Source organism: Rhincodon typus, chromosome 5 (genome assembly GCF_021869965.1).
Source record: "Rhincodon typus isolate 14 chromosome 5, sRhiTyp1.1, whole genome shotgun sequence".
In the NCBI taxonomy this organism is placed as follows: Eukaryota; Metazoa; Chordata; class Chondrichthyes; order Orectolobiformes; family Rhincodontidae; genus Rhincodon; species Rhincodon typus.
In genome coordinates, this window is record NC_063336.1 from 4,484,963 (window position 1) to 4,507,804 (window position 22,842).

A 22,842-nucleotide genomic window follows, 5' to 3' on the forward strand; every position below is an offset into this window, starting at 1 on the left:
CCCTTCTTCAGAAGGGTCATTTTCTGAAGAAGGGTCTAGGCCCGAAACGTCAGCCTTCCTGCTCCTCTGATGCTGCTTGGCCTGCTGTGTTCGTCCAGCTCTACACCTTGTTATCTCAGATTCTCCAGCATCTGCAGTTCCTACTATCTGTAATCTTCTTCACAGTCGGCTGTACCACCAATCTTGGTGTCATCCACAAATTTACTAACCGTATCTCTTAAATTCTCATCCAAAACATTTATATAAATGATAAACAACAGTGGACCACCACCGATCCTAGCAGCACTCTGCTGGTCACAGGCCTCCAGACTGAAAAGTATAGCTCTAACATCACCCTGTGTCTTTTATTGTCAAGCCAGTTTTGTATCCAATTGGTTAGCTGTCCCTGGATCCTATGAGATTTGATCTTACTCAATAACCTACTATGTGGTACCTTGTCAAAGGCCTTGCTAAAGTACATGTAGACAATGTCTACCCACTGCCCTCATCTACATTCTTGATCACCCCTTCCAAAAGCTCAATCAAATTCATGAGACACAATTTCCCATGTCCAAAGCCGTGTTGAATATCTCAAATGAGTCCTTGCCTCTCCAAATGCCTCTAGATCCTGTCTCTCAGAATCTCCTCCAACAACTTACTCACCACAAACATCAGACTCACCGGTCTGTAATTTCCAGGCATTTCCCTGCAGCCTTTCTTAAATAATGGCATGAATTAGTCACCTTCCAGTCTTCAGGCACTTCACCATGGCTGTTGATGATTTAAATATCTCTGCTGGGGGCCTCACAATCTCTTCCATAGCTTCCTACAACATCCTGGGATACACTTGATCTACCTTTATCTGTTTTAAGACTTCCATCAGATCCTCTTCTATAATGTGGACTCTTTTCAAGACTACGCTGTTTATTTACCCAATGTTCCTAGCTTCCATGTCTTTGTCCACAGTAAATACGGACGCAAAATATTCGTTTAGGATCTCACCCATCTCCTGTGGTTCCACATGTTGATGGCCTCGTTGGGGACCTATTCTCTCCCTAGTTATTCTTTTGCCCTTAATATAGTTGTAGAATCTCTTTGGAATCTCTTTCCCTTATCTGCCAAAGCAATCTCAGGTCCCCTTTTTGCCCTCCTAATTTTCCTCTTAAGTGTACTCCTACAGACTCTATACTCCTCAAGGGATTCATATGATCCCAGCTGTCTATACTTAACATATGCCTCTTTTTTCTTGACCACAGCCTCAATATCTCTGGTTATCCAGTGATTCCTACTCTTGCCAGCCTTGCCCTTCACATTAGCAGGAACATGAGGTCCATGAAACCCCATTCCATCAAGCCAAAAATTCCTCAATATCCTCAAGAACATAAAAGTCAGCGATGATAAGATTATGGTATCCTTTGACGTCACAGCATTATTCACGTCAGTTGATATCCCACTAGCTAAAGAAACACTGGCCACATTATGAGAGGAAGCAGGAATGCAGGCCAGCAGATCCATCAGCAATGACAACATACTCAAACTACTAGATTTGTGCCTCACCACACACTTCACCTTTAATGGCCAAGTATACAAGCAGATCAATGGCACACCCATGGGGTCACCCATCTTAGGACTCATCGTGCAAAGACTAGAACACACTATCCTCCCCCTCATTCAACCTAAACCGTGGATCCGGTACGTGGACGACGCATTTGTCATCATTAAAATAGAAGAGACCCACCACCTCATCAACAACGTACTCGCCGTGATTAAATTCACACGAGAGAAGAAGAAAACAACAATCAGCTTCCGTTTCTGGACGTCAGAGTTGAACATATGACCAACGGGGAGTTCCAAACCTCAGTATACAGGAAATCAACTCACACTGACCAAATCCTCAACTTCCACAGCAACCACCCCAATGTCCACAAACAAAGCTGTATTAGGACACTATTTAAATGGGCCACCACTCACTGCAACATGCCAGAACTACGCAGGCAAGAGGAAGAGCACCCATACAAAATCTTCACTATGAACAGATTACACCGCAACTTCAGCTGCAGGTGCCTACTGGCCACACTGCCCTACATCAAGGACATATCAGAACTGACAACGAGACTCCTACGACCACTAGGAATCATGGTAGCACACAAGCCCACAGCCACTCCACAACAAGCACTCACAAAGATTTAAGACCCCATTCCCACAACATGCAGAACCAATGAAATCTACAAAATACCATGCAATAACTGCCACAAGTATTGCATCGGACAGACAGGAAGGAAACTAGCCATCAAAATACATGAACATCAGCTTGCAGCAAAACAACATGACGAAATTTCCTTAATATCAGTTCACTTGGACAGTGAAGGCCATCAGTTTAACTGGGACAACGTAGCCATAGTAGCCCAAGTCAAACGTAGACACACACAGGAATTCCTAGAGGCATGCTTCTCAACCCATAAAACATCCAACAAACATATAGAATTGGAACCCATTTACAACCCATTCGGAACAAAACTGGGAATGACACAATTCACCATACCAGACTGGATAGTATAATTCCAAGCAGAGTAGAACAACATCACTTCAGCAAAGGCCTCACTAATGATGTCACCTAGCATGGGGACGAAACATCTGAACGAAAACAAACCAGTTCAGCAAGCAAGTCAACAACCTCACCCACAAACCGAGCTTCAAATCTTTGCTTAAACTTTAAATGAAAGCTTTCTACTTGCCAGCTTTCTTTACCTTAGAACAGCCTTCCCCAACCAACTTTTGGAAATTCCTGTCTAATATCGTCAAAACTGACCTTGCCCCAATTTAAAACTTTAATTTGTGGACCAGCCCTATCCTTTTCCATTCCTATTTTAAAACTCATAGAAAGATGGTCACTGGTCCCAAAGCGCTCCCCCACTAACATCTCAGTCAATTGCCCTGCCTATTTCCCAAGAGGACATTGAGTTTGCCCCTTCTCTGGTAGGGCCACCTACATATTAATTGAGAGACAGTAAGGACTGCAGATGCTGGAAGCCAGAGTCTATATGTGTGAGGCTGGAAAAGCACAGCAGGTCAGACAGTATCCGAGGAGCAGGTAAGTCAACGAAACTCTTCACTGGACCTGACGAAGGGCTTTGGCCCGAAATGTTGACTTATCTGCTCCTTGGGAGCTGTGTGACCTACTGTGGTTTCCCAGCGTCACAGCTGCAAACACTACAAATTGATTAAGAAGGTTTTCTTGAACACACTTAACAAATTCCTCCCCATCCAAGCCCTTTACATTCTGCAGTCCCAGTTTACGTTTGGAAAGTTAAAATCCTCCAATTATTCTTACAGCTATCTGTGATCTCCCTATGTATTTACTCCTCAATATCCTGCTGTCTATTGGGGTCTTATTGTACATTCCCATCAAAGTGATCACTCCCTTCTTATTCCTCAGTTCCACCCATATAGCTTCATTGGATGATTCCCCACTAATATTCTCCCTAAGCACTGCTGTGATGCTTTTACTAATCAAAAGTGCCACTGCCCCTCCCCTCTTGCCTTCCCTTCTATCCTTCCTATAACATTTGCTAGTCCTGCCTCTCCCTCAGCCTTGTTTCCGTAACAGCTATGTTATCCCAGTTCCATGTTGCAATCCTTGCCCTTACCTGTTCATCTGCTTTATCTGTCAGACCTCTTGCATTGAAATAAATGCATTTTAATTTATCTTCCCTCGTTCTGTACCGTGTTCTTGCCTGTCTTGTCTGCTTAACATTTTGTCTTTAACTTCTGTACCAGCCTGAAAATTCTCTCTTGCCTCACTACTGTTTAGGGTTTAACCCCCATCCAGACTACTCTAAACCCTCCTGAATAATTCTAGCAAATCTCCCCAGCAGGAAATTGGTCCCTCTCCAGATCAGTTACAAACCATCCCTCTTGTATAGGTCACTTCTTCCCTATGATCCAAAAACATCCGAATCCCTACCCCCTGCACCAGCTCCTCAGCCACACATTCATCTATTCTATCTTCGTATTCGTAGTCTCACTAGCATGTGGCACTGGGAGTAATCCAGAGATTACTATCCTTGAGGTCCTGCTTTTTAACCACCTGCCTACCTTCCTATATTCACTCTGTCGGACCTCATCCCTTTTTTCTGCCTATGTCATTGGTACCAATGTGTACAATGACCTCTGGATGCTCACACTCCCCTTTGAGAATTTGCTGCAACCACTCTGAGACATCTTTGACTCTCGCAGCAGGGAGGAAACGCATTATTCTAAAGTCTTGCTCGCAGCCACAGAAACTATATGTGCTCATGACTAGAACCCAATACGCAATTGCTCACTTGGACTTTGCCACACACTGCTTTACAGCAGAACCAGTGTGGTGACAAAGACCTGGCTGCTGCAGGTATTTTTCCCTGACAGGATATCTTCCCAGCAGTTTCTAAACAGTTTCCAAAAAAACCTGAAGAATTGTGGATGCTGGAAATCAGAAACGAAAACAGAAATTATAGAAAAACTCTAGTAGCATCTGTGGAAAGAAATCAGAGTGAATGTTTCAGGTCTAGTGACTCTTCTTCAGAACAGTATTCAAAACTGGATACTTACTTGAGAGTGGAATAGCCACAGGAGACTCCTCAATTACCTCCCTACTTCTCCTGGTGGTCAACCATCTACCTGATGGAATCTTCAGTGTGACCACCTACCTGAAGCTACTATCTATCACACTTCCTGCCTCCTGTGTCTGTGCATCCAACTGCTGCTCCAACCAATCCATGCAGTCTGAGAGGAGCTACAGCCAGATACACTTCCTGCAGACATAGTGACCAGGGACAGTCAACTGCTCCCTCATCTCCCACACCCGACAGGAGGACCAGACCATTCCACTCACTGCCATCTCTGCCCCTTTAACAACTAGCAGGAGAAAAAATGTCTTACTCTTACCTTAGGCCAGGCAGACAGATATAAATAGGAATGTCAGGGGTTCTGTTCACTGAGAAGCCAGCTTGGTGCTAGCCGGGTCAGTGCTGTGTACTATGCATGTGTAAATAAATGGTGACTTGGTGACGGCAGGCTGAAGGGGTCAAGTGGCCTCCTCCGGCTCCCTTCTTATATGTTTCTATCTTAGGATGCATCTCAACTACTTCAGGTGTCTTATCAATTATAAGATCAGACAGCCTGTCCAATACCTCATCCTTACCAATTTTTAACCCTTCAAGTATTTAAATTACTCATCTTTCTCCATAGCATCTAATTTCTTGCTGAAGACAAATACGAAGTATTCATTTAATATCCCAGCTATGTCTCCTAATTGTTCCTAATCAGTCCCGTTCCTCCCTTACCTTTTTTGTTGCTATTTATAAGCCTATATGAAACTTTAGACTTTTCTTTTATGTTAATTATAGAATAATACAAGACACAGAGGCCATTTGGCCCATCAAGTCTATACCATCAAAAATATATTACTACCTACACTAGTGCCACTTTCCCGTACTAGGCCCGTAACCTTGAATGTTATGACACTTCAAGTGTTCATCCAAGTACTTTATAAAGGGTTGTGAGGTTTCCTGTCTCAACTACCCTCCCAGGCAGAGCATTCTAGACCCCCACCAACGAACAACTTCTTATATTCACCCTGCTATTAATCCTGTCCATGCCCTTTATAATCTTATACACCTCTGTCAGGTCCCCTCCAACCTATTCTGCACCAGAGAAAACAGCCCAAGCTTATCCAGCCTCTTTTTTTTCTTGGATGAGGGCGTCGCTGGCTAGGCAGCATTGACTGTCCATCCCTAATTGCCCAGAGGGCAGCTCAGAGTCAACCACATTGCTGTGGGTCTGGAGTCACATATATGCCAGACCAGGCAAGGAGGGCAGTTTACTTCCTTAAAGGACATTAGTGAACCAGATGGGTTTTTCCCAATAATTGGCAATGGATTCGTGGTCAGCATTAGATTCTTAATTTGTTTTTTTTTAATGGAATTAAAATTCCAAGATTAAGCTTCAAACTCAGGTCCACAGAACATTATCTGTGTCTCTGGATTGACAGTCCACAATAATACCACTAGGCATCACCTTTCCACATGCCTTCCTCATAGCTGACATGCCCAGGCAACATCTTGGTGAATCCCTTTTGCATCCCCTCCAGAGCAATCATATCGCTCCTATAGAGTGGTGACCAAATTGCACTATTAATCTTCCTGACATCTTCAGAGATATGTTGCCAAGCACCCCAAGATCCGTCTGTCATCTGAGTTTTCTAGTGACTTTCCATTCATTGAGTAGACCTTGTTTGTTCTCTTACAAAACTCATCACTTCACATTTATCAGGGTTGACTGCCACTTTCTTTTCAAAGCTCCCGTTTTCTTCTCTTATTGTCTTTTTCACCTCCCACTGAAACTTTTATATTCAGCTGAGTTTTCACTTATTTTTTTCTGTAGTATATTGAGTATTTTCCCATACTTCAGCAGTCACCTCGCTCCAAAGGCCATCACTGTTGAGATGAGATTTCTGACAGCTATGCCAGATAAACCTTGCTTTAGTGAGGCCGCATGTGGAGTTTTAGTCCCGTTACTTGACAAAGGATGTAATTGTATTGGAGGCAGTTCAGAAAAGGTTCAGAAAAGATTAATTCCAAAGATATAAAGCTTGTTTTATGATGAGAGATTGAGCAGTTTTGTCCTGTACTCACTAGAAATTAGAAGGACAAGAGGAGATATAATTGACATTTATAAGATGCAAAAGAGATTGACAAAGTAGACGTAGATTGATATTTCCTCTTGGCGGTGGGAGGCGCAGTCTAGAATGAGAGGACATGTTTTTAGCCTAGAGGGTGGCAGATTTAAAACTGTGATGAGGAGGAATTACTTCTCCGAAATGGCCATGAATCTGTTGAATCTATCCACCAAGAGTGTGGTTGATGCCAGGACACTGAATAAATTTAGGGAGAAGATAGGTAGTTTTTAATTAGTAATATGTTACCTCGTGAGACTGTGGTCTTCTTCGTTCAGCGGCGGGAGTCGGGAGAGAGCGCAAGGGCAGCCAGGAAGGTAAGCCTTCAGTTTAAAAGACTTACGTCGTGAGACTGCAGCCTTCCTTGTTCAGTGGCGTGAGGGGACTGCTGGGTAAGTAAAACCATATATTCTGGCAGTGGCTAAACCCGAAACACTACATGTGTAGTGTCTCCCACCCATCCTCCTCCTCTAACCAAAAAAAAAGACTGGCACGGTGTGTTGCCTGCCTGGTGCCAGGGTAAGGGATATCTCTAACTGGCTTGAAAGGATATTGGATGGGAGGGGGAGGATCCAGTTGTTGTGGTTCACACTGGAACAAACAACATAGGCACGACAAGGAAAGATGACCTGTTCAGAGATTATCAGGAGCTAGGAACCAAATTAAAGAACAGGTCCTCAAGGGTTATAATCTCCGGATTACTGCCCAAGCCATGTGCTAATCGGCTTGGGACATGAGAATAAGGGAGGTAAACACGTGGCTATAAGAGTGGTGCGGGCAAGACGGGTTCCTTTTCATGAGGCACAGGTATCAGTATTAGAACAGGAGGGATCTGTACCGTTAGGACCGTCTCCACCTGAATCGAGCTGGGACCAATGTTCTAGTGAAAAGAGTAAATAGGCTGGGGACTATTTACTTGTAAATAGTCAACAGGACTTTAAACTAGAAAGTGGCAGGGGGGAAGGGAATGGTGAAACTTGCCCCAGTGGGAAACAAAGCAGCAGGTTAACATCATTCGTGGTGGATTCAACTAAGTGGAAAAATATGAAAGAAATGACAGGGGAGAAGAACTCAGGTGAGGTTAATAAAGTCTCCAGCGCAGAGACAAATAGGACAGAGTATTTGGAAAGGGCGAACAATCAAACACTGGGAAAACGAATGACAATGAGAAGAGGGACAGTTAATACAGGACTGAAGGTATTATATCTGAATGCATGCAGTATAACGAACAAGGTAAATGAATTTGTGGCGCAGATCGAAATTGGCAGGAATGACATGGTGGGCATCACGGAGACTTGGCTGCAAGGGGATCAGCATTGAGAACTGAATATTCAAGGTTATACATCCTCTGGAAAAGATAGGCAGGTGGGCCGAGGAGGTGGGGTTGTCTTATTAGTAAGAAATGAAATTAAATCAATAGGAAGAAACGAAGTAGGGCCAGATGGTGTAGAATCTGTGTGGGTAGAATTGAGGAACCAAAAAGGTAAAAAAGAACATTGTTGGAGTTGTGTACTGGCCTCCAAACAGTAGTCAGGAAGATATACCAGGAGATAGAAAAAGTGTGTAAGAAAGACAGAGTCACAGTGATCATGGGGGATTTCAATATGCAAGTGGACTGGGAAAATCATGTTGGTAGTGGATTGCAAAAAAAGGAGTTTGTGGAATGTCTACGAGATGGTTTTTGGAGCAGCTCATGTTGGAGCCTACAAGGGAACAGGCAATACTGGATTTAGTGTTGTGCGATGAGCCATACTTGATCAGGGAGCTTAAGGTGAAGGAAGGCTTAGGAGGCAATGATCATAAGATGATAGAATTTACTCTGCAAATTGAGAGGGAGAAGATAGAATCAGAAGTAATGGTGTTACAGCTGAATAAAGGCGACTACAGAGGTATGCAGGAGGAGCTGGGCAGAATTGACTAGAAGAGAAGCCTCGCAGAAAAGACAGTGGAACGGCAATGGCAGGAGTTTCTGGGAGTAATTCAGGAGACACAGCAAAAATTCATCCCTAGGAAAAACAAGCATGGTACAGGGAGGATGATGCAACCATGGCTGACTAAGGAAGTCAGGAGTAGCATAAAAACAAAAGAGAAAGCATATAATGTGGCGAAGGGCAGTGGGAAACCAGAGGACTAGGAAGCTTACAAAGACCAACAGAGAGCAACAAAAAAAGAAATAAGGAGGGAGAAGATTAAATATGAGGGTAAGCTAGCCAGTAATGTAAATGAAGACTGTAAGAGTTTCTTTAGATATATAAAGGGCAAAAGAGAGGCAAAAGTGGACATTGGACCACTGGAAAATGACGGTGGAGAGATAATAGTGGGGAACAAGGGAATGGCTGAGGAACTGAATAATTACTTCACGTCAGTCTTCATGGTGGAAGACACGAGTAATCTCCCCAAAATTCAAGAGAGTCAGGGGGCAGAGCTGAGTATGGTGGCCATCACCAAGGAAAAGATGCTAGTAAAACTGATTGACCTGAAGGTGGCTAAATTACCTGGACCAGATGGACTACACCTCAGAGTTCTGAAGGAGATACCTGAAGAGATAGTGGAAGCATTAGTGGTGATCTTTCAGGAATCGCTAGAGTCAGGAGGGTCCCAGTGGACTGGAAAATCGCTAATGTGACACCCCTGTTTAAAAAGGGAGTAAGGCAAAAGACGGAAAATTACAGGCCGATTAGCCTAACCTTGGTCGTGGGTAAGCTTTTGGAGTCCATTGTAAAGGATGAGATTTCTGAATATTTGGAAATGTACAGTAAAATAGGGCAAAGTCAGAATGGTTTCATCAAGGGGAAGTCATGCCTGACAAATCTGCTAGAATTCTTTGAGGAAGTAATGAGCAGGGTAGACCAAGGAGAGCCAATGGACATTATCTACCTGGACTTCAATAACGCCTTTGACATAGTGCAGCATAGGAGGCTGCTGAGTAAGATAAGGGCCCATGGTGTTAGAGGCAGGGTGCTAGCAATGATAGAAGATTGGCTGTCTGGCAGAAAGTAGAGAGTGGGGATAAAGGGGTCTTTCTCAGAATGGCAGCTGGTGACAAGTGGTGTTCCGCAAGGGTCAGTGCTGCGCCGACAACTTTTCACTTTATACATTAATGATCTAGCTGAAGGAACTGTGGACATTCTGGCTACGTTTACAGATGATACAAAGATAGGTGGAGGGACAGGTAGTATTGAGGAGGTGGGTAGGCTGCAGGAGGATTTGGACAGGTTAGGAGAGTGGGCAAAGAAGTGGCAGATGGAGTACAATGTGGGAAAGTGTGAGATCATGCACTTTGGTAAGAAGAATAAAAGCATGGACTATTTTCTAAATGGGGAGAAAATTCAGAAATCTGAAGTACAAAGAGACTTGGGAGTTCTAGTCCAGGATTCTGTCAAGGTAAACTTACAGGTTGAGTCAGTAGTCAGGAAGACAAATGCAATGTTGGCATTTATTTTGAGAGCACTTGAATATAAAAGCGGGGATGTACTACCTAGGTTTTATAAGGCTCTGGTCAGGCCACATTCGCAGTATTAGGTGCAGTTTTGGGCCCCATATCTCAAGAAGGATGTACTGGCCCTGGAGCAGGTTCAGACGAGGTTCACGAGAAAATGGTCCCATTAATGAAAAACTCAACATATGAGGAACATTTGAGGACTCTGGAACTATACTCATTGGAGTTTAGAAGGATGAGGGGGGATCTAATTGAAACTTCCAGAACACTGAATGGCCTGGACAGAGTGGATGCTGGGAAGATGTTTTCATTTGTAGGAGAGACTAGGACCCAAGGACACAGCCTTAGATTAAAAAGAAGACCTATTAGAACAGAGATAAGGAGAAACTTCTTCAGTCAGAGAGTGGTGAATCTATGGAATTCACTGCCACAGAAGGCTGTGGAGGCCAGGTCATTGAGTACATTTAAGACTGATAGATAGGTTCTTGATTATCAAGGGGATCAAGGGTTAAGGGGAGAAAGTGGGAGAGTGGGGTTGAAGAACTTATCAGCCATGATTGAATGGCGCAACAGATTCGATGGGCCGAATGACCTAATTTTTGCTCCTGTTTCTTATGGTTTTATGGTAAAGGGTTATGCGGAGTGCTCATGAAAGTAGAGTTGAAGCCAAGATTGATCAGCTTTGATCGTATGAAATAGTGGAGTAGGCTCAAGGGACTGAATTGACTACTCCTGCTGCTAGTTCCAAAACCCTTTGTTAAAGTTAAGAAAGACCTCTGCCTGGCAACTGAAGTCCTGGTGAACAGACTAGTTGTCATCACCACAATACTACAATACTTGGACTGTGCATTAGCGATGCATGACAGTAGAGCATCAGCAAAATGCAATCATCAATCCCTTGATTGCATTCACTAGATTCAATGGGAGAATTAGTGAGCCAGAATGTTATAGAGTCATACAGTCCTAAAGCACGGAGACAGACCCTTCGGCCCAAATGGGTTCATGCCAACCAAAATGTCCATCTATACTAACCCCATTTTCCTGCATTTGGCCCATATCCTTCTAAACCTTTCCTATCCATATATTCATCCAAATGCATTTTAAATGTTGCTAATGTACCCGCCTCAACCACTTCTGCTGGCAAAATGTTGTCTTTATTTAAGTCAGCTGTGCAACATTCAGACAAAACTCTTGCAAAATCAACAATTATGGCGTGGACGCTATGTCTAGAATTGTTGAAAAATGTCTCCCCTGCAGATCCTATTTTCTCCACTTTTAAATGGTCACGTGGAAGGCAGTGACCTAGTGGTACTGTCACTGGGCTATTAATTAGAAAACTCAGCTAATGTTCTGGCGATCCGGGTTCACATCTCACCATGAAAGATGGTGGAATTTGAATTCAATGAAAAAGAATTTGGAATTAAGAGTTTAATGATGATCATGAACAATTATCGGGAAAAACCCATCAGAGTTACTCATGTCCTTTAGGGAAGGAAACTGCCATCCTTACCTGGTCTGGCCTACATGTGACTCCAGACCCACAGCAATGTGGTTGACTCTTAACTGCCCACTCGACAATTGGGAAGTACAGTAAATGCTGGTCTAGTCAGTAACGCCCTGATCCCACGAATGAATTAAAAAAAAACAAGCATACCTTTTCTTCTTTATTATAATTTCACTTTTGTCTTCTGAGGAGCTTTGCCTTTGTATGCTTAACCTTTTCCTTTCAACAGAATACACCTGACAGTGCCCAGCATGCCTCCTCCTTGAAGGGAGTCCTTTGTCCTGTTACTGTTTTTCCCACCAAACGTTGACTCAAATTTAGATACCGAGTTCTGCGCTTTTTTCATTGTATTTGTCTCCCCCCAGTTGATTATTCTTACAATGGATTATTCTTTGTCCTTTTCTTTAGGAAACATAAACTTTATAATACCATGATCACTATTCTGTGGATATTGTCTCACTGACGTGGGCAGAGTTTTCCTTTTCCTGGTGTACAGTAAACAATGGCAATAAAGGAGGGAAAATATAGTGAGAATGAAAAAGATCAGATTCTCAATGTTGAGAAAATCTTTCCCAATTTTCACTTCAAACTTAAAAGGTGACATCAGAATCACCATTTGAGTGGCAATTTATTTGTATGGCGGTTGTATTCCATGAAAACCACAACTAATTTTATTTAGAAACCGAAAGAACAGTGGATGCTGTAAATCAGAGACAAAAATAGAAATTGCTGGAACAACTCAATAGATCTGGCAGCGTCTTTGGAGAGAAATCAGAGTTAACGTTTCAGATCAAGTGACACTTCCTCAGAACTGGGTTCTCACCTGAAATGTCACCTCGACTTTACACTGATAAAACCTTTAGTTCTCTCAGAACCGTGACTTAAAAGGAATTTGGGGATTTACATGTACATATTAATCAATTAAAACCATCTAATATATTAAATATTTAACAGCATTTTAGGTTTGTCCAAACACCCTCATCAGTGGCATGAACCTTTGATCTTTTACTTATAAGTACCGTGTCTGATACTATCTGTCTCACTAACACCTAAAAAAGGAGTGAGGCTCCGAAAGTTTGTGTTTTCAAATAAACCTGTTGGACTATAACCTGGTGTCATATGATTTCTGACCCAGAGCCACTGTGCGAGCTTAACTTGTCTTTCATTTTTGTACATTCATATTTCCAATCCATCTTGTCCCTTGTCCTATCATTTAATCATATGTTAGATTTTCCAGAGGACTTTCTACTTATAATGATCCCATTTCTCTATTGGCTCGCCATATCTGATAAATATTTGATTTTAGTACTGATGGTAGTGGTCTTTTGGGACTGATTGCCTCATTTGATCATGAGAATGGATCTGTATTTCATCAGACAAAGTGTCATTGTGACACTCTAATCCTTCTGATCCTCGTTGCTATGTAATATATGATTATGAGGAGTATCTGGTTCCTTAAAACTTGTTTAGAACCCACAAGTTTGTAATGCGTAATAAGCAATGGTAAAGAGTGAACCACCACAGTCTAGTTCCCATGTTGTATCATTCTTTTTACATATTTGTATAGGGTCATAGAGTCATACAGCATAAAAACAAACCATTTGGTCGATGCCGACCAAGTATATCAAATTTAACTAGTCCTATTTGCTTGCGTTATGTCCGTATCCTGAGTTGAGATGTTTTATTGATGTTTTGCAAGACATTGGTGAGGCCATTTTTGGAATACTGTGTACAGTTCTACTTGCCCTACTATAGGAAGGATGTTATTAAATTGGAGGGGGTTCAGAAAAGGTTTACCAAGATGTTGCTGGGGACTAGAGGATTTGAGTTATAAGGAGAAGCTGAATAGGCTGGGACTTTTTTCACTGGAGCATAGGAGGCTGAGGGGAGACATTATAGAGATTTATAAAATGATGAGGGGCATAGATAAGGGTAGGGGAGTTTGAAACTAGAGGGCATACTTTTAAAGTGAAAGAGGAAAGATTTAAGGGTGTTTTGTACGTGGAATGAGCTGCCAGAGGAAATGATAGACACAGTTATAGTTGCAATGTTAAAAAGAAATTAGGACAGGTGCATGAATAGGAATGATTTAGAGGGATGTGGGCCCAACGCAGGCAAGCAGGACTAGTTTAGTTTGGGAAACTTAGTCAGCCGAGACAAGTTGGACCGAAGGGTCTGTTTCTGTGCTGCATGACTTTATGACTCTGTTCATGTACCTGTCTGAAATAATTCCACAGAGGCTGGTATCCCGTCATAAAGTCAACCTTTATTTATATGTGAAGAGTCCTTGACACTGATCCAGCTCCCTCAGAATGAGCTCTGAGCGAACAGGATGTCAAACACTCCTGCTCTTATATGTCAGCCATAGCTCCCTGATTGAGCCAAATTAACAGCCCCTACCAGGGAACTCAAATTCTATGAGGTCTACCTTGCTGGCCTCATTACAATCACTACACTGTCCAAATGTCTTTTAAATGCTGTAAACGTAATCATCTCTACCATTTTGCGGCTCATTCCATATGTGCACCACCCTCTGTGTGAAAAAGTTGCTCCTCAGGACCCTTTTAAACCTTTCCTCTCACACCTTAAACCTATGCCCTCTAATTTTGGATTCTCCTACCCCTGGAAAAAGACTTGGTTATTCACCTTATCTATGCCCCTTGTGATTTTTAAACCTCTATAAGGTCACCCCTATTTTAAAACTAATTAAATTATGATCATAATTTTGGGCCCAAAGTGCTCTCTACTAACACCTCAGTCACTTGCTCTGCCTTATTTCTCAAGAGAAGTTTAGGTTTTACTGCTTCTCTAGTAGGTACATCCACATATTGAATAAGAAAATTTTCTTGAACACACTTAATAAACACACTTTACATTATGGGAATCCCAGTCTATGTTTGGAAAGTTAAAATACGTTACCATGGCGCACAGTAAAGAGAGGGAAAAGACTTCTGACTTAAAGCGCATTTATTTCAACGGAAGAGGCTTGACTGGTAAGTCAGCTGAGTTCAGACCGTGGATTGACTCTGGGGACTGGGTTATTATAGCCATAACAGAAACACGACTGAGAGAATGGCAGGACTGGTGGCTCAGTGTTCGAGGATACAGAAGCTACAGGCATGACAGAAGTAAAAGTAAGCGAGCAGGGGGAGTTGCCCTTTTGATAAGGAAGGTCATAACAACAGTGCTTAGAGAGTATATTCTTAAGGGATCATGAAATGAGGCCATATGGTTAGAACTTAGAAACAAGAAGGGGATGGCCACTCTGTTGGAACTGTATTATAGACCCCAAAATAGCCAGCGGGTACAAGAGGAGCAGATGTGTAGAGAGATTGCAGATACTTGTAGGAATAATATAGTAGTATTGGTTGGAGATTTTAATTTCCCCTGCATTGACTGGGCCACTCGGAATGTAAAAGGCCTGGATTTTTTTTTTCCTTTATTCATTCATTCATGGGAGGAGGGTGTCACATTGCTGTCAGTCTGGAGTCACATGTAGGCCAGACCAGGTAAGAATGGCAGTTTCCTTCCCTAAAGAACATTAATGAACCAGATGGGTTTTATCCAACAATCGACAATGGATTCATGGCCATCATTAGACTTGATTCCAGATATTTATTGAATTCAAATTCCACCATCTGCCATGGCAGGATTCAAACCCACATCCCCACAACATTATCTGAGTCTCTGGTTTAACAATACAGCGATAATACCACTAGGCCATCACCTGCCCAGATGGGGTAGAATTTGTCAAATGTATCCAAGGAAGTTTCCTAAATCAATATGTAGAGGACCCTACTCGGGAGGGTGCAACACTGGACCTCCTCTTAGGAAACAAGGCCGGGCAAGTGACTGAAGTGTCAGTCTTAGAGTCATAGAGATGTATAACATGGAAACAGACCCTTCGGCCCAATTCGTCCATGCCAACCAGATATCCTAAATTAATCTAGTCCCTAGTCAGAGAGCACTTTGGGTCCAATGACCATAACTCTCTTAGTTTTAACATAATTATGGAAAAATATAGGACAGGTCCACAGATTAAGGTGCTAAACTGGAACAGGGCCAATTTTGGGGCCATTAGGCAGGATCTAGCAGGGGTCGATTGTGTGAGTCTGTTTGAAGGAAAAGGAATGACTGGCAAATGGGAAGCTTTTACAAGTGTGATATCAAGAGTCCAGGCACAGTATGTCCCTGTTAGGGTGAAGGGAAAATCTGGCAGGTTTAGGGATCCCTGGCTGATGGGGGATATCAAGGCTCTGGTCAGGAAAATGAGGAAGGCATACATTGGGTTTAAGCTGTCGGGCTCAAGTGAATCCCTTGATGACTGTAAAAAGTGTAGGAGCACACGCAAAAGGGAAATCAGAATAGCAGAAAGAGGGTATGAGATGGATCTGGCAGATAAGGTTAAAGATAATCCCAAGAGGTTCTATAGCTATATCAAGAGTAAAAGAGTGGTTGGGGAGAGAATAGGTCCCTTTAAAGATCAGCATAGCCGCCTATATGATGGGGATTTTTAATGAATATGTCTCCTCAGTGTTTACTGAAGAGAAAAATCATGGATGCTAAGGAAATAAGGGAAACAAGTGGGGATGTTTTGGACCACATACACATTACCAGAGAAGAAGTGTTTGCAGCCTTAAAGCACATTTCGCTTCATTTTTAGCCACAGGTGAAGTTCTAGAAGACTGTAGGGTGGCTAACGTAGTTCTATTGTTTAAGAAAGGTAGCAAAGACAAGCCAGGGATCTATATGCCAGTGAGCCTGACATCAGTGGTAGGCAAGTTATTGGAGAGCATACTAAGGGACAGGATCAACCAACATTTGGATAGTGAATATCTGATTAGAGATTGCATGGATTTGTGCACGGAACGTCATGTTTGACAAACCTTTTAGAGTTTTTCAAAGAACAGAGGGACCTAGGAGTACAAGTACATAATTCATTGAAAGCGGTGTTACAGGTGGATAGGATGTTGAAGAAAATATTTAGCATGCTGGCCTTCATTGTTTGAGACATTGAGTATACGAGTTGGGACGTTATTGTTACAGTTGTATAAGTCATTGGTGAGGCTGCAGTTGGAGTATTGTGTACAGTTTTGGTCAACCTGTTATAGGAAAGACATAGTTAAACTGGAAATTGTGCAAAGAAGATTTATGAGGATGTTGCCAGGACTAGTAGGCCTGAGTTATAGGGAGAAGTTGGCCAGGACAGGACTTTATTCCTTGGAACATAGCAGAATGAGGGGTGACCTTATTGAGATGTATAAAATCATGAGGGGTAGGATGAATGTATATAGTCTTTTTTCCCAGGGATGGGGAATTGAAAACTAGAGCATATGTTTAACGTGAGAGCGGGAATTTAAGAAGGACCTGAGGGGCAACTTCTTCATGCAGAGAGTGGTGCATATATGGAATGGGCTGCCAGAGAATGTGGTTGAGTCAGGTACAATAGCAACATGTAAGAAACATTTGGATAGGTACATAGATGGGAAGGGTTTAGAGGGATATGGACCAAATGAGGGCAGTTGTAACCAGCTGAGTGGACACCATGGTCAACATGGACCAGTATGGGCCGAAGGGCCTGTTTACCTGCTGTGTTCTTCTATGACTCTATTACAACTCTATTATTCTTACAGATATCTGAAATCTCCCTACGTACTTGCTCCTCAATTTCCCACTGACAATTGGGGAGCCTAGGGTACAATCCCAACAATGTGATCACCCCCTTTTTTCTCAGTTCCACCCGTATAGATTCACTGTACAATCCCCAGGAATATCTTTTCTAAGTAACGCCATGATGTATCCCCTAATCAGAAACATCCCTTATCAATGTTTCTGTAATAGTTATGATATCCCAATCCTATGTTCCCATCTGTGCCCTGAGTTTATCTGCGTTATCTGTCAGGCCTCTTATATTGAAATAAATGCAGTTTAATTCATCAGTCTTAACTTTGTTTTCTACCGTGCTCTTGTCCGTCTTGTCAATTTAACTTATTCCCCTTAACATCTGTACCAGCCTCAACTACTGCTTAGCATTTCTCCTGCCCCACCGCCTCCATCCCCCACAGTATAGTTTAGAGCCTGAATTAAAACTGGTTTCTTTGGTTATATAATGTCTTAGGGCTTGCTGAATTCTTTGAGACTTTAGCTTTAGCTTGGACTCCCAGTGGCAGCAGGACAGGAGCCTGGACTCCCAGCCACATTAGGCCCAAAGCCTGGACTCCTGGTGACAGTAGGCCCAGGACCTGTACTTTTGGCAGCAGCGGTGCCCAGAGCGGGGGCTCCTGGCAGTGGTAGGCCTGGAGTCTTGATGGCAGCAATGGTGAAGCGGTCACTTCTGGTGGCGGTAGGCATAGAGCTTGGACTTCCCGCGGTGGCAGTGCCTGTAATGGGGACTCCTGGCAGCGGTAGGTGCGGAGCCTGGATTCTTGGCGATGGTGATGGCTGGAGCGAGTACTGCTGGCAGTGGTAGGCCCGATCCTGGACTTTTGGCGGTATGAGCGAGGTGGCAGCAGCAGCAGAACTGGGATCTCTTGGGCCATTGGTATCGTCGTTGTTGTTCCTGGAGCAGGCATCCTTTAGCACCAGAGCACCTTACAGAGACCTTGCAGAAACCCTGAGGCTGTGCTTGAGATCCCAGTTTGAACAGAAGATGAACTCCTATTTAAGTAATTTTCTTTATCCTTACTGTAACTCAAAATGTCTCAAGATTGTGGCGACAAAACACTTTTTACTGTATCTTCAAAGTAGATGTGACAATAAATCATTCATTCATTCAGGGACATGGGTCCAATTCCAGCCTTGGGTACCTATGTGGAATTTGCATGTTCTTTCTGTATCTGCTAGGGTTTCTGCTGGTTGCTCCGGTTTCTTCCCTTAGTCTAAAGAAGTGCAAGTTAGGTGGATAGGCCATGCTAAATTGCCCTGTAGTGTCTAGGGATGTGCAGGCTAGGTGGATTAGTCATGATAAATGTGGGGTTACAGAGATAGAGTGTGTCTGGATGGGATGCTCTTCAGAGGGTCAGTACACCTTTGATGGGCTGAATGGCCTCATTCTGCAATTTAGTGATTCTGTGGAAAAAAGGTAGAGTAACAAATCTGCAGGTAAATTACAGATATATGCCACAATATAGAGCTATTTTAATGGGGTCTTCAATTACCTAAATATAGACTGAGATACTGGGAGTGCAAGGAGCAGCGAAAGGCAAGTGTTCCTCCACTGCGTTAGGGGGAATATCCTACAGCAGTATGTGTCCAGTCCAACAAAGAAGGATGCATTATTTTGCAATTCTAATTAACATTAGAAAGCAAAAGTATGCTTTTGACAAGTTTCAGGCATATAAACAGTAAGCCAGTGATTAAAGGAAGTGAAGGGCTAATCAGGGAACAAACAGGGGATTTACACAGAGAGGAAAGGGACATGGTTGAGGTGTTAAATTAATACTTTTCATCTGTCTTTACAAAAGAGGAGGATGTTGCCCAGGCAATAGTGACAGAACAGGAAACTGTCACTAAAGTCTTTGATAGACTGTTGGTACTTAAAGTTGACAAGACACCGGGTCAAGATGACATGCATCCAAGGATTTTGAAGACAGTGAGAGGAGGAATTGCAGGTGCTATAGCCATAATCTTTCAGTCTTCCCTGGACTCTGGGAGCGTCCCAAATGACTGGAGAATTGCAAACATTACTAGCTTGTTCAAAAAAAGTTGTAAGGATAATCCAGCAATTGCAAGCCAGCTAGTTTAACTTTGGTGGTGGGGAATCTTAGGGAAATAATCATTCGGGATAGAATTAGTAATCGTATTGAAAGCATGTTGATTAGGAAAAGTCAACACATATTTCTGACGGGGAAATCGTGTTTAACTAACTGGTTTTAGTTTTTTGAAGAAATAACAGAAAGAGTCAATGAGGGAACACTGTTGATGTGGCATGCGTGGATTGCCAGGAATCATTTGCCAGACAATGGACTTGTGAAGAAAGTAATAGGTCATGGTATGAAAGGGACATTAGTAACATGGAAACAAAGTTGGTTGAGTGATAGGAAACAGAGAGTGATGGACATTGGATATTTTTCTGATGTTTCATAAGTGGAGTTCCCCAGGGTTCAGCATTGGGACCATTGCTTTTCTGACATAGATTAATGATCTGGATATTTTTGTGCAGATGATACTAAACTTGGAAGAGTTGTAAACTGCGGAAAATGGTGTGGAACTCCAAAAGCCTGTTGACAAGTTGGTGGAGCTGGCAGATAGGTGGCAAATGAGGTTCAATGCAGAAAAATGTGAAGTGATATACTTTGGTCGGAAGAACATAGAAAGATAATATAAAATAGTGGGTACAATTCTAAAAGTGATGCAGGAATAGAGGGATGGCTGTGTATGTGCATCTTTCATTGAAGGTAGCAGGACAGTTAGAGAGAGCAGTTAATAAAACATACAGTGTTCTCAGCTTTATTAATAGGGGCACAGAGTACAAGAGCAATGAGGTGATGTTGAACTTGTACAAGACACATGTTGGATGTCAGCTAGAGTAATGTGTACAGTTGTGGGTGCCAAATTGTAGGGAAGATGTGAATGCACTGGAGAGAAGAATTACAGGAATGATTCCAGGACTGAGAAATTTCAGTTATGAAGATAGATTGAAGAAGTTGGGACTGTTCTCCTTGGAGAGGAGCAGGCTGGCAGGAGATTATTAGAGGGTTTCAAAATTATGAGTGGACTGAATAAAGTAGATAAGGAGAAGCTGCTCATAAAAGAAAAACAAATTAGAGGGCATAGATTTAACGTAATGCGCAAATGAAGCAAGGGTAATGTAAGAAAATATTTTTCATGCTGCTACTAGTTAGAGTATGAAATGCACTGCTTGGAAATGGAGTGGAGGCAGTTCAAATGAGATATTCAAGAGGATATTGGATAATTATTTGTATGGAAATAGTGTTCAGAGATTTGGGGAAAAGCTAGATTTGGGGAATAGAACCAGAGCAAGTATAATAGACCAAAAGGTCTCTTTCAGCACCACAGCAATTCTATGGTTCTGTGATTCACTGTGAATATAGATGGAAAGAAGTTAATGGTGAGGCTCTGTGGCGCAATGGAAAGCGTGTTGGACTTCTACGGGCTTATTGAGCGTGCTATTCAAAGGGTGTGAGTTCAAGTCTCACCAGAGTCGAGTGTTATGGGCGGCACAGTGGCTCAATGGTTAGCACTGCTGCCTCATGGTGCCAGGGACCTGAGTTCAATTCCAGCCTCGGGTGACTGCTCTGTGTGGAGTTTGCACGTTCTCCCCGTGTCTGCGTGGGTTTCCTCTGGGCGCTCCGGTTTCTTCCCACAGCCCAGAGATGTGCAGGGTACGTGGATTGGCTATGCTAAAATGCCCATAGTGCCCAGGGGTGTTTTGGTTAGGTGGGTTAGACATGGGAAATACAGGGGTAGGGGAATGGGCCTGGTGGGATGCTCTTCGGAGGGACAGTGTGCACTTGTTGGGCCAAATCCCACAGTGTAGGGATTCTATTCTATGCTTGACAGAAGATGAGGTATCCCCATTGAATGAGTTGGAAGCACAGAGAGTAGGGGTGACTAGTAGTTTATGGCCATGAGGTGAGTGAGAGTCATTTAGTGGACATGATGGATGAAATAGTAAGAGCTTTGGTAAGATGTATAAGTTGTGGCAGAATTAGAGTGAGTCTTGCAAATGTGAAGCAGCAGGGAGAAAATAGTGATAATTATCATTGTATAGTGCAGACGATCATTGACCTTCTTACTGCACAGCTCAGTGTTCCACTTCACCTGAGACACATCTGGGCTGCACTTGTGTCCAGACTGGTTTGGCATGGTGCTCTGTGGCACTGAATTTGAAAATATAACTGTCTTCCTCTCCACCACTTTATCTTCTAAGGCCTCAACATCCCTGTCTGCTAAATAGTAGGCAAGCTTTTCTTTCCTCAGGGTCATGTGCTGAATGTAGACACTTGAACATCATAGGGTGAAAGATCATTCCTTATTTGCAGCATTTGAACCATTACACAGTTGAGCCTGGCTTTGAATATGAGTAAACCAGAAGGTCCCAGCAGTAATTCCACCTCTCCAGCTGCATGATTCTCAGAGAAAGGCAGCCAAGAGCCCAGTTGCATCAAGATCAAGTATCCACCTCCACCAGTTCCTCTGGCACCTCATTCCATATACACACCGCCCTCTGCGTGAAAAAAGTTGCTCTTTATGTCCCTTTTAAATCTTTCCCCTCTCACTTAAAGCTGTGCCCTCTAGGACTCCCCTACCCTGGGGAAAAGACCTTGACTATTTTCAAATTTTCCAGCAATTTCTGATTTTGTCACTGTTGCATCCCTGTTGATCTTTCTCCAGGTATTAAAATTCTATGTTCAACTTCTCTAATATCTCTAAATTTGTTAATCCAATATTAGATGTGTTGAGAATTTTCCATTTCTCCTTCACTCTCATTCTTCTTTCTTTTATACTACACTTACTACTTGAATGACCTGACCATATAATCCCTACAGTGTGGAAGCAGGCCATTCAGCCCATCGAGTCCACACTGACCCTCTGAAGAGCATCCCATCCAGACCTACACCCCCTACCCTATCCCTGTAATCTTGTATTTCCCATCGTTAATCCACCTAACCTGCACATCCCTGAATCCAGGGATCCATCCCTGAATCCAGGGATCCATCCCTGGACACTTGGCAATTTACCACAGCATATCTTTGGACTCTGGAAGGAAAGCGGAGCACCCAGAGGAAACCCATGCAGAAATGGGTAGAAATGTGCAAATTCCACACAGACAGTTGCCCAAGGTTGGAATTGAACCCAAGTCCCTGGCACTGTGAGGCGACAGTGCTAACCACTGAGTTACCCCACTGCCCACTTTTTCATTGTCTTCTCTACAATTTGTTTTGTTCACTCACAGGACATTGGTGTTGCTGGCTGGCCAGAATTTATTGTTTGTCCCTAGTTGCCTTCTTGGACCACTACAGTCCATGTGCTGCAGGTAGTCACTGTTGTCAATCACTCGCTAACAAAAATGATTGTCCACCTAGGAACTTCTGTGTCACTAGCCATGAGTCCTCTGGGTATTCATGTGGCTGATGTTGTCGGTATACACCGCAAGTTACCTTTAATTTAGCTATTTATTAAGAAATATCACAAACAATCAAGTCCTGAAACAATAACTCAAACTTTATTGCATGTAGTAAC

General features: G+C 42.9%; 1 protein-coding gene and 1 non-coding gene across 2 annotated transcripts in view; both read left to right on the plus strand.

Moving 5' to 3' along the window:
* The window catches only part of LOC109930964 (dynein axonemal heavy chain 8-like), a 2,199,840-nt gene that overhangs the window by 1,433,064 nt on the left and 743,934 nt on the right, over positions 1-22,842 (plus strand). The window lies entirely within an intron of this gene.
* On the plus strand, positions 20,712-20,803 carry trnar-ucu. Its single transcript is given in 2 exon segments — positions 20,712-20,748; positions 20,768-20,803. It is a non-coding gene; the product is annotated as a tRNA-Arg (tRNA).